This window comes from Rousettus aegyptiacus, unplaced genomic scaffold (assembly GCF_014176215.1).
Source record: "Rousettus aegyptiacus isolate mRouAeg1 unplaced genomic scaffold, mRouAeg1.p scaffold_m13_p_4, whole genome shotgun sequence".
Lineage (NCBI taxonomy): Eukaryota > Metazoa > Chordata > Mammalia > Chiroptera > Pteropodidae > Rousettus > Rousettus aegyptiacus.
Window position 1 is genome coordinate 101,146,572 of NW_023416307.1, and position 13,774 is coordinate 101,160,345.

A 13,774-nucleotide genomic window follows, 5' to 3' on the forward strand; every position below is an offset into this window, starting at 1 on the left:
TGATTCTTTTAAATACAAAAGACCTTGACTATGGGTCTATTAATTTCAAATTTGAGGCTCCCTTCTTATGAAGAACTTTTGCTCTTGCTGGTGATGCCAGGTCCTAAGTTCAGCCTGAAACTGCTATTATCCTAGAAAATTCCCAGACTACAGTACCTTACAGCCATTGAATTATCTTTTGTTCTCTAAGATAGAGTTCCCTGTTTTGATGTAACTATAATGATATCATGAGATGGATCAATTTGAGACTTATAGCATTTTTCAAATCTATTTATTAGAGGAGGTTGAAGGCTGAGGTCTTTATTTTTAAGAAATCAGAATAAGCCCCTTTACCCTTTGTTGACGCCATAATACAACTGTCTTCTTACTGGCAAAGTGAATATAACCTTTGTATTTCACAAGCATGGCATAAGCGTAGCTCACTGACTAAAAGCTAGCTACAAGAGAGTGAGCACAAGTTCAAGATATCTACAGTATGTCAAAGTCACTCCTGACTTTGGACAATTCCACAGTGGCTAAGTAAATAGGCTGTCTTTATTTCAAAGTAGCTATTTTAGTTATTTGACCTCAGAATGGTCTATTTTAATTGAGCTTCTTCTCTCAGAAATGCTGTGTGTGGTATCAAGAAAAAAATATTTCGATAAAATTTTTCGATGAAAACCTTGACAAGTATAATCATGTGCTGTTCAAAAGGAAAAAACTGAATATATATATATATATATATATATATATTGTTGTTTCACAACCAAACCCAAATAGAATAAAACAGTGTTTGAAGATTTGAGGAACTTAGGAGTTAGTCACATTATTTCACCAACACGTACATAGCATATATTGAGTTTTATTTAGTTAGCTTTATTGATTTATTTGTTGCCACTCCTATGGGGACACAGGAGTTGGGATAAAATAAATATATTTTTAGGGCTTGAATGTAACCTGGATGTCAGTTCGTTAACTTAATAACACGGTAACTCTGAAAAAGGTTTTCAAATCTCAGTTTCCTTATCTATAAAAATGGGAACAATATTTAGTTTACAAGGTTGTTTACAAGAAATAGTGAATAAAATATTATTATACATAGAGCTTAGCACAGTGCTAGGCATACAATTAAGCATTCAATAAACAGGATAACTTATTTATAATCATTTTGTAATAACGAAGAAGGAACAGGATTTAGTTAAGTAGCGAAAGGAAGACATTGTTCTGTAAGTCAAATGTGTCCAATTTGTTTTCATTGAAATCTGTACTAGTAAAACATAATGTTGAGCTTATACTCCCAATGTGCATGTATTTATTTGTATATTGCATCCATTAACTTCTCTCATGGGCTAATATCTCAAGGCATTCTCTCCAGAAGAGATAGTGCCATCATTAATAATTGTGAATATTAATCCATATTTTAAATTATCTTTTTGATAATTCTGAATTTGTTTCATTGATTAATGTTGAAGATGATTAGCTGATTAGTGTTCATGCCCTACAGTGTGGCTGACAGAACTCAAATCCTAAATAGTGGAAGGATACTTGCATAACTATACTATCTTCAAGTACTGTGCCATAAAAGAAATCTCTCTAAGCCACTTTTTAGAGTTAGTTTAAAAATTAATTTTTATAATCTATAAGTCCAACTAACCAAGCTCAGGTAACCTTCAGTATCTCAAAATTTTCTGAAAGCAATTGAACCATAAGGGTGCCTTATTTATAGATCCCCAGCATAGAATTCCCACCATGTGTGATACGTAACCATCAGATAAATAAACCAGTGAGAAAGCCATTGCCAATCAACATATAAAATATTAGTAAATTTAATTTCTCTCATTTATATATAATTTCTAATAGTTTCTTCATATGCTCTACTGGGTTACTCTGCCCACACCACTCCATTTAGATACTACTGCTATGGAAACTGAAAACCATTAAAGGTATTTAATCAGAATTGAGACATAATAAAAAGGAGGTACTGCTTAGCAGCAATGTGCATGGCAGTTTAGAAGAATGAAAAAATAAACAACCAGACCAGTTAGAAGACCAATTTAGACTCTAGGTTCTATATTAGTTTGAAAGGAAAAAAATAAAATCAAGACCCAGGTAGCTTCCATCTATCCTCCCCAGTCATCCTATATAAAGGTGATATTTTCTTGCACAGTATCTAGATGACTATAGAAGTTCCCAGGTAACATATGATGCTGACATGACAATTTCCAGTGAAGAAAAGATGGAAGTTTTCACATATGTCTTTGAAAAATAAGTTTATGCCTTTAAGTCTTTTTCATTATATAGGTACTTTAAATTATTTTATTATTTGTTTTTAATTATTAATTATTTATTTTAAAATTTATTTTTGAAGAAAATAATATCTTTCCTAAAAGTCTTCCTTATATCTCATTGACAGGATTGAGGTGCAAAGGAGTGTAGGAATGTGAATATATGGCATTTCAGTTTCCAAAGTGGAAAATAGGCTATGTCAACAAGGAAGGAGTGGGGACGGACTATTGGCTAGGCAGTACTTGAACAAAAGCTTATGGGATGACAGTCATAGTGGCACGAGAAAAAAAATCGTCAAAAGATAGAATGTAGAGGAATTTTTGATCACATAAGTCAGCCTGAGTGAGATGACAAAGGAATGACAATACGTTTTTCAAGTCGAGTGGTCAAGGAAAGATAACAACACAGATATAGTAGAAAACCTAGGAGGACCCTTTATGTTTAAGAATATTCTTACTCATAAGAACATCTCTAGCAATTATTAAGAAATTACACAGTACCAGTCAGTGTGCTAAGACCCATATTGTCTCATTTAATTCCCACTCTGATCATTTTGGTAACATATTTTAAGTAATTTCTTCCCAGAGAAAGTAATCACTTCACTTTGGGGACACTAGATCTGAGATGACACCTGGTCACCCACGAGGAAATTGAAGACAAGAACTGTGTCTTGCAGCCAGGATGAGGAACAGAGGGTTGTTCCTAGGTATCATTGAGAAAGGGCTTCACCTGCTAGTCTGGAGTGCCAAGGAGGGAAACAGTCATTTTGACATCACGAATAAATTCTACAAGTTAGCCTATTTATGAGGATGTTTTAGTGAAAACAAAACACAAATCTGAAGTGAGCTCTGGTAATAGAACTTGTATTCCCAAATTCATCTTTTTTCTTTTGAACACTGCATTTTGAGTTAAAGAAAGCTACTCTAAAATGTCTGCTTGGTTGACTTACATTGCTGTGTCCTTCACTTTGAGTATTTGTACAGCGAAAGAGAAAGCAATACTCCAAAAAGATTCACATTTATCTAAACAATGGAGCTTTTCATTTCTAGATCATTCATGATATCTATCAATACTGAATTCAAAAATGCCAAACTTTCTTTTATCTGCATATATAGTAGTGACATAGTAATTTAATTGTGAAGTTACTGTACCAAATCTCATGAGATTTTCCCAAAATCTCACACTAATACCATTTTGTTCCATTAACTTTTATAATCTCCTGGCACTTGATAAATTCTGAATTGTGCTATTTTCTGAATATAACAGTCTTCTGTGAATAGAACCAAATGGAACTTTCTTCCTCTAAACTTCAATCATAATATATACACAGAGATGCAAATTACCTAATGGTTTTTTAGAAACAAAAACAACTGTGCTCTATTCTATCATTTATATATACAAGCTCCTTAGAAAAGTTTAATAAGTGAATTCTGTACTTTAACATGATTAAATATACTATTCTGGTCAATTTGTGTGAGCAGACTTTGTTGACTTATTTTCACCAACAGTGCCTTGAATTTTTCTACCTTATCTATTATAAAGTATGTTGAGGTATGGAGGGTTATGTGGAATGCTGAAGTCTAAAATAGATTGGATAAATTGGATTTGTGGGGAAGGTAAAATCTAGAGTCTGATATCAGGTGACTCCAAGTCTTGTTCTGATAAGAAGGAAACAGAAAACATACATTTCTCCCCCTGGAGTCTGACAGTGTGATAAGCTGCTCATAAGCTTTAGTCATCCACAATATTAGATCATCCACCAGTACCAATTACTTCATGGGACTAAGTTTTAATTGAGGTAAGTACAAGGGTTGACAGTAGCAGGAAATTACATATCTGAGAGAAAAAAATATAGAAGACAGATGAAAACAAACAATACTACAGAAGTTATTCCTGACAAGTAGGATGAGGTTCACTCAGCACATTTAAACAATCTCAAGAGCCCATGCTTTGAAGTCTTTGTGCTTCGTTTAAGAGAAGAAGCTTCAATTTTTGGATTTTAACTTCCCCAAGTTTCATATCACCGTATGATAGCTATGTACACTATTATCAACAGAAATAAAACTAATTTGAGAAATGTAAAATTTTGACTCATCCTAATTTAAAAGTAATTATGCTTTATTTTCACTCATAAGTGCATGAAATCATATATCAAATCACCTACAATTCATTTTAATCACACAAATAATGCAGATTCTGTACAATAAATCTCTTTTTAATATTATTTTCTCTACAAATTTAAACACTTTGTTTAGATTCTATTTGGAATGTTTTATTGAGATGCAAAAAAAGTTATAGGATTAAATTAACTGCTCACTATAAACTACTATTATTTTTATAGTCAATAAAAAAATCTAAAACATTTTCCTGCTTACAGCTGATGTAGTTTTAAACAAAGTTCGCTGACTCAAATAGCATAATATTATAGGACATGTTATCAGGTAAACATATAAACAACTATTTTTAAGTGGTATGAAAACATTATAAATGAGAATAATTGAACAAATAAGCAAATTCTGTAATAGAGAAAAACAACAAATATTTTTTTTCCCCTTCTTTGATTATTTCTTGGTAGTCTCTGCTATCTATAAAAGACAATTTCAGGAAATCCAAATACCGCATTCAATGGTATTATATAAAAATAAATACAGATATTATCACAGAGATAAAGATGGTTTGTCAGAATATGTCATTTAATGTTAATTGTTCATTTCACCTTTCATATACATCAGGTTACTGGTATGTTCTCAAAGTGCTATAACTAATTATAGAAACAGGTATGTGGATTTTAAAAGATTTAAATCAACTATCAGTTCATCATTAAGATTTTAAAATAATTTGATTTTTTTAAAAAATAAAAACATTTATACACATTAAAATTATTCAAGACAGTTAGCAGTCCTTTTTCACACCAGTATTAATATTATAGCTGTCTTTTTATGTAGACTTATATTATGTTGTACCTGAATTTAAAAATTTAAATGTTTAGTTACATTTTATTGCATATAAAATTATTTTAGGTTTCATCAATACTTTATTGATGTATGGAATATATCTAAAGTTTTTGACAATTTGCAAAATACAAAGATAAAAGTCTGTACTCAAAAATATTCTTTATTATTCAATTGAACCTTTTATTTCAGTAAATTTTTAAGAGACTTCAAGTAAGCAAACCTTAAGACAAAATGGTTTTATTTGTTCCTTTAAAATTGAAATAAAGTAAAATCTTTAAAATCCTTTAATCACATGATTTTCCTTTAATCCCAGATAATAAGTATACAAATGAGTGTTATGAGACATTCTAAATTTCATATTATCATCTTTTTCTCATAGACAATATTTTCTAGTTTCTCCAGCATATAAGAATTATTTTTTTAAAAAAACTTTTAATAAAACAGAAAAATTTTTTGTGTGAAAGTTACATTTTCAATGATAAAAGCCCATGGATTTTCCCCATGATGCAATACTTTAACAATAATTTTGGACAAGTTCTTACTAAGGTTCAGTATGTAGAATCAAGTTATTACTAATTACTAAATGTAACCAGTTATAAATTGAGATACAAACCTCTTATACAGTACTCTTAATTTAATAATGTTTTAAAAAATTGAGTAAAATAACAAACAGCTTAACCACTGACTTGTTCATAGCTAGCATTTTTATAGTTTTTTGAATAAAAAAATAAAGGACAAGTGTTAATAGAGCTTATAAAATGTAATGATTTGTCAAAGATATTTTTAATGCTTCACTTTTATTCAGAAACTTTCCACTAAGAAGATTAAAGAGTTTTATGAGTCTTTTTTTCTTTAATTCTAAATACTTCAGAAAGCTTACTTCTATATTATTTTAATAAGATGAATGGCCATAATTGACTATATGAAGTAATTGATTGTCTAAAATTTTGTACTGCATTACCTAAAATTTGCACTGTGTTTTTACTGTTTAAAATATAACTAAGAAAATAATTAAATATCATTCTTGTGAAACTTCTGGTCAAGATGATGAAGTAGGTAAATGCTGTGCTGGCCTCCTCCCACAACCACATCGAAATTACAACTAAAATATAGAACAATCATCACTGAGAATCACATGAAGTCTAGCCTGAAGTCTAGTCCTAAAACTAAGCACATATAGAAGAAGCCATGTGGATACTTGTAGAAGGGGCAGAGATGCATAATGGGCTGGTCCCATACCACATAAGGCAGTTACAAATTGGGAGGAATATCTCAGCTGTGGAGATCCCTTCTGAGGAGCAAGGGTCCCAGCTGCCATACCATGCTATGTAGACCAGGGTTCCAATGCCAGGAAGAGAAGTCTCCATAACTTCTAGCTGTGAAAACCAGTGGAGATTGTGGCTGAGACGGAGGGCTGCTGGGGTTGCTGAAATACCAGGAATTCCTCTTAAAGGGATCATGCCCAAACTTACTCGGTGATGGACTCACTTGATCGAGCTCCAGAGCTGGGGCAGCAAGACATAAGGTGCCAGGACCATATGGGGAGCAATTGAATTGTATGGTTTCAGCACGAGGGCTGGAGAAGCAACTTTCTCTCAGACAGAAGTGCTGGCAGAAGCCACCATTCCTTTGTTGAATCCTCTCCCAACCCAGACTACATATGCAGGTGGGTGCCATATCTGACTCTTCATCAACCTGGTTAACTCTGTTTGCCTTGCCCTGGTGATTCCTTGAGACCCCACCCCACTTGCTTCCAGAGGTTTTTCTGTACAAATGACCTGTCTAGGCTCATGCTATGAAATTTCTTAAAACTTCTCAAAGTTTCGCAAACCGTAAACAAGCCACGGGATATTCTGTACCTCTTGCTAAGCAGCCCCAAGCTTGGTACTAGTGGCAGCCAGCCTTGGTTTGCAGCTCGGCCTCACCCTAGCATCTCCAAGCCCAGCACAAGTGGCAATCATCTGTAGATCATTTTGTAGTTCATAACAAGTGGCCTTGAGCAGGGCATGGTCAGAGGCTGGACTTGGTCTGCACCAGAGCAACTCTCAAGAGACTTCAGAACCAACATACCCAGTGGCAAGCTTCAGACCACAGCAGAGTACCATCCAACCACTTTCACAAACTGCACACCTGAAGGAAAGATAAATCAGACACCAGAGCCCTGATAAAGCAAGTCCTACTCCATAGGGTCAGCCCCTGCACAATAGCTCCTCCACTGTAGTCATGGCCAATTCTCACAGATAATTAGCCTGAGGGTCACTACTTCCCACTGATGTGCAAACAGCAATTAAGGATCAACTACAACAGGAGGGCATATACACCTGCAGCATCTGACTGACATGACCAGGGAGACTGCACCACAGGGCCCCACAGGATGTCTTCTATATCAGGCCAGTCTACCAAGACCTGGAGACACAGAAGCTCTACCTAATACATAGAAACAAACACAGGGAGGCAGCCAAAATGAGGAGACTAAGAAATGTAAAATGAAACAACAGAACAAAACTCTACATAAAAAACTAAACACAATGGAGATAAGCAATCTACCCGATGCAGAATTCAAAACACTTGTTAGCAGGATGCTAAATTATTTCAGTGAGAACTTCAAGAAAAAGATAGGAAACATGAAAATGAAGATAGAAAATATAAATAGGAACCAACCAGTAATAAATGAAGAATACAATAACTGAAATAAAGAATACATGAAGGAATCGAAAGTAGATTAGATAGAGCAGAGGGTCAAATAAGTGATTTAGAAGATAATCATCAGCAACAAGAAAAAAAGAATGCAAAAAAAACAAATGAAGATAGATAGTTTAAGGAGTCTCTGGGACAACATCAAGTGTACCAACATTCACATCATAGGGGTATCAGAAAGAGAAGAGAGAGAGTAAGGAATTAAAAACCTATCCGAAGAAATAATGACAGAAAAAAATTCCTTAACTTGGTGAAGGAAATAGACATACAAGTTCAGGAAGTGCAGATTCCCAAATAAGATGAACTCAAAGAGGACCACACTAAGACACATCATAATTAAAATGACAAAGTTCAAAGACAAAGAGAGAATCTTAAAAGCAGCAAGAGAAAAGTATCTAGTTACCTCCAAGGAAATTCCCATAAGGCTGTCAGCTGATTTCTTAACAGAAACTTTGCAGGCCAGGAGGGATTGGCACAAAATAGTCAATGATGAAAAGCAAGGACTTACAACCAAGGTTAGTCTATAGAGCAAAGCTATCATTTAGAATCAAGGGAAAGATGAAGAACTTCCCAGACAAGAAAAAGCTAAAGGTGTTCATTACCACCAAATCAGTATTACAAGAAATGTTAAAGGGAACTCTTTAAGAAGAAAAAGTAAAAAAATATGAATAATAAAATGGCCATAACTTCATATCTTAAATAATTACTTTAAATGTAAATGGATTAAATGTTCCAATAAAAAGGCACAGGTGGCTAAATGGATAAGAAAACAAGCCCCTTACATAAACTGTCTACAAGAGACTCACTTCAGATTGAAAGACACAGACTGAAAGTAAAGGGATGAAAAAATATGTCACATGAAAATGGAAACAAACAAACAAAAATGCTGGGGTAGCAATACTTATACAAGACAGAATAGACTTTTAAACAAAGGCTACAACAAGAGATAAAGAAGGACCTGGTAATTCCACTTCCAAGTATTTATCCAAAGAAACCAAAAACACTACATTGAAAGGACAAGTGAATCTACATGTTCATTGCAGCATTATTCACAATATGGAAGCAATCTAAGTGTCCATCAGCTGATGAATAGATAGAGAAGAGGTAGTACACATATATAAAGGAATATTAGTCATAAAAAAGAATGAAATCTTGCCATCTGCGACAACATGGATGGACCTAGAGGTTATTATGCTAAGTGAAAAATGTCAGATATATAAAGACAAATATCATGATTTCACTAATATGTGAAATTTAAAAGACAAAATAAAGCAATAAACAAAACAGAAATAAACTCATATTTATAGAGACCATTTTGATGGTTGCCAAATGGGATGTGGTTTGGGGGGATAGGTGATAAAGGGGAAGGGATTAAGAAGTACGAATTGGCAATTTTGAAATAGGGGGATGTAAAGTATAGCATAGGGAATATTCTCCATAATATCGTAATAACTACGTATGGTGTCAGATGGGTACCACTTTGTAAATCATGTAAATGTCTCATCATTATATTGTATACTGGAAACAAATATATTACTGCACATCAACTGCAATTAAAAATAATAATTAAACATATATATTCTTATAATAAAAGTCATTAGTAAATATGATTGCTTTTTAAAATGATAATATTACTAGCTTAATTTTCAAAAAGATTTGTTGGACACCTGATTTAAATGGAGATGGCCCACTTCCCACCAAATGCCAATACACATTATTTCCTGCTTATAAATTGGGTTTTAAACTAGCAAAAAAATATAAAGATAGTAGAATTTAAAAGGTTAATACAATTTTTAGAGTAGTTTAAGATTCACAGAAAAATTTAGGGAAAGGTATAGAGATTTCTTATATCACCCTTGCCTGACACATGCATAGCCTCTGCCATTATCAACATCCCCTACCAGACTGGTACATTTGTTACAATTGATAAACTGTCATGGACATATCATAATCACCCATAGTCCATAATTTACCTTAGGGTTCAATATTAATGTTCTGCATTCTATAGGGTTGGACAAATGTATAAGAACATGTATCTATCATTACAGTTTCATATAAAGCATTTTCACTGCTCTAAATATTCTCTGTCCTCCCTTATTGTTCTCTCCACCCTACCCGTGACAATCAATGATCTTTGTACTGTCTCCATAATATTTTGTTTTCCAGAATATTATATAACTAGAATCATAGAGTATATAGCCTTTCAAATTAGCTTGCAATCTTTAAGTGCAAACTCTGCAGTCTGGCTACACCCTGCTGTGTCTTTCAGATCTCACAACCTTAATTCTTATTCCCAAAAGTAACAATGCCAACATGTATCTATAAGGTCTGGGAAAGGGTCAGATGAAGAAAAGCACATAAAATACTTAGCACATTGCTGTATTGCATATTTATAACACCGATGCACTGGAGATAAATTCTTCCGGCTTTTGTGTTTGTTAAAGTCTTTATTTTACCTTAATTTTTAAAAAAAAAAATTAACTGGGTATATATTTTGAGGTTTACCTTTTTCCTCCTCAATATTTAAATTAGATATACCACTGTCTTCTAGCTTACATTATTTCTAATGAGATATCTGTTGTTTTCTGTCATTTATTTGTTTTACTCTGTAATGCATCCTTTTCTCCTAGATACTTTTACAACTTTGTCTTAATAATACTCTTAAGTGATTTGATGAGCTTTGGTGTAGTTTTCTTTCTGTTTCTGTGCTTGAGATTAAGTTTCTTCAACCTGAGTTTACAGTTTTAATCAAATATGGAAATTTAATTTCTAAAAACTTGGATTTTAGTTATATTTCTTTGAAATATTTTTTCTGCTTTCCCACTTATACATCTTTTTTTTTTTCTGAGATTCCACTATACGTATTAATACAATTGATTAATACTGCAATACTGCTCAAGTTTTTCAAGAGCTCACTGGTGCCATTCCTTTTTCTTTTTGGTTCAATTTTTTCTCTTCGTGTTTTATTTTGGATAATTTCTATTACTATATATTCGGATAATTTATATTGCTAACATTTCTCCTTCAATTTTAACATGTTTTTAATCCCATTCACTGTATTTTTTTCATCTTTAGAAGTTCAAATGTTTCATATTTATATTTTCTATGTCTCTCCTAAGTACATGTTATTTTTCGAAACATAAGAAGTATAGTTTTAATACCTACGTTGAAGTTCTTGTCTACTAATTCCATTATCTGTGGCATCTCTGGTTCTATTTCTAGTAATTGACATTTTCCCCCTTATTTTTTACAGATTACATTTTTCTGCTTCTTTGGATTCTCAATAATTTTTCATTGGATGCCAGACACGGTCTTTTACATTGTGGAGTACTGGAGGATTCTTTATGTCTTTACATATTTTTCATCTTTGTTCTGGGATACAATTAATTTATTTGGAAACAGTTTGATCCTTTCTTGGCTTACTTCCATACTTTGTTAGCTGAAGATTTACGTTATGGTCAGCATGTTAAGTCTTTTTACTCTGGCTGATGGGAACGTAAACTCTTTTTTTTTCCCTTGCGAGCTCCAGGTATTGAATGTTCTATCTGTTTCTTTCTGATAGTGTTTCCTGGACTTTGGTAGTTTTCTCACATGTAGGCACTGAAGCACATTTAGTTGAAGACTTAAGGTAAATAATTTTGTCTGTGTAGCTCTCTCTTTCCCAATACTCTGGAATGTGAATTCTACTTATTTCAGCTTCCTTCATCTTTGAACTCTGTCTCCTTAATGCTGGAAGATTTCCATGCTTTTTATAAGTTTCACCACCTTGCACTGCATCTGTAAAGTTCTTCTAGGCAGCAAGCTGGGGCAATCAATGCACTCATCTTATTTGTTTTCTATATGTCAAGAATCATTGTCCTATACTCCCCACTGTCATATGTCTGATTACTATTGTTTATATGTTTGCTTACGGTTTTTTTTTTCAGGTGTTTAAGGCAAAAGGTTAAATACGGTTTTTCTTAGTTCGTGTCTGGAAGCAAAATTTCTTTATAATATGCTCGATGGATGTTAACACTACTAGCAGATTTAATCATCATCATCAAAAATGTACAAAGATGCCTAAAAATAGTAATGCAACTTTCATTCATGACTATCTTGCCATCGTTACATAAACTACATGTCCATAAAATGTATATTTATGTAGCAATTGAATAATGAGAATAAAGGAAAGGCAATATACATAAGATAGGAAAAATGTTCAAAATTTTTCCCTGCTAAAATCCTACAGAGATATTGGATGTTAGTTCCTAGCTGGTACTAACACATTATGTTTTCTTGGCTACCATTTTATGTACATGGGCCATTGTATGTAGAACGTCTCTCCAACTAAAGCAGAACCTCCCTGATTGTAGGGATTATTTACTCTTTCCTTAAAGTAGCCTGTTAAATAGCTGGTTATATTCAAAGCTATCTAAAACATGCACACTCATGCAGGACAGCCTATTAGCAAACTAAAAAAGACTCCTACATTATTGAGTATAGTAATAAATTATGAGCTTAGGTGCTAAACTGACATGGGGTCTATTCTGACTTCCACTATTTCTTTATATTAAATGCATTAGATATTTTAGCCTTCTGAGCCTCAGGTTCCTATCTTTAAGACGAAGATAATGGTACATTTCGGAATGTAAAGCTTACATATATACATACATAAAGCAGCTAGCGCTATAACTCATCAGCTACTTCTATTCTTCTGCATTTGGAGCTTTTGGTCTAAGATATGACATAATAATACCAAAAAGGATTATATACCATAAAACAGAAAAAGAACATTAAATATTTTTGTTTTGGTCATGTGGAGGCAAGGAAGAAAGATAGTAGACTGCCATTTTGTCTGATTACCTATTTTTCATAGAGAGATTAACTTAATAGTTCAGACAAGACTTCCTTTACTTTGACAGACTTGATTTATAGTCGAATGTGCCTACCAGTTCTCTTCAATTGCTGGCCCTTTGTTTTTATAAAGATGTATTTACAAAGGTTAAAAATTGATGTTGTGCAGGTAAAATATTAGCCACACATATTTGATTTCTTGGAAAGGTTAGGTATTGTGAATAGCAGGGTAGAGAAGGAGATAGTAGAATTTGAAATAAGCAAATTTTGAAGGAAGTACATATCTCAAAATTTCTCTCCATATAAAAAGACTACATTACCGTTCTAAGAAAATATTTTAATATACTTTTCCCTCTTGGAGGATCAATTAGTTGGAGACTCTTTGCAGTTGATTATTTCCTCTTTTGAAGTGTAAATGAATACTTGAAAGTTGAGCCTTATTCAATCTTTCTGCAACAATTTTTATCAGCAAATCAGATCCATACCTAGATGAGCTACACACAGCCCCACACTGTGAGATGACTGGAATTGAAAAGGAGATATATGGAACCAGACAAAGTACTTTCAGTGTGTCTCAGCAGAAAAGCAACTCATTTGGGCAGGTTGCTTCTTTATTGTGCAGGATCCCATTTATATATCAGGATGTTTAGTGTCCTGGGCTCCTGTCCTCAATAGACGAGTCATTATGGCAACCCAAAGGCCTCATTTTGAGAACTGTTGCTTGTTTCACCAAGAGAAAACCAGTGCATCAAAAATTAACCTTGTATATTATTATTACTATTTTGTCTGGATTGGCCCTACAACAACTAGCATGCCTCTGAAATATCTAATCTACATGTGAACACCTGAGTTCAGATATAGATGAAGTATGTGGACTACTCTGAGCCTGATTTTCTTCCTTTTCACTCAAGCCTAACCTGGTTCCAGCTATCTAATACCTAATTCCTTTTATGCCTGATAGCATTCCTTTTTTGTCATTCACATATTTACCTTCTAATTAATAACTAAGAGAGAAAAAGCTTGGA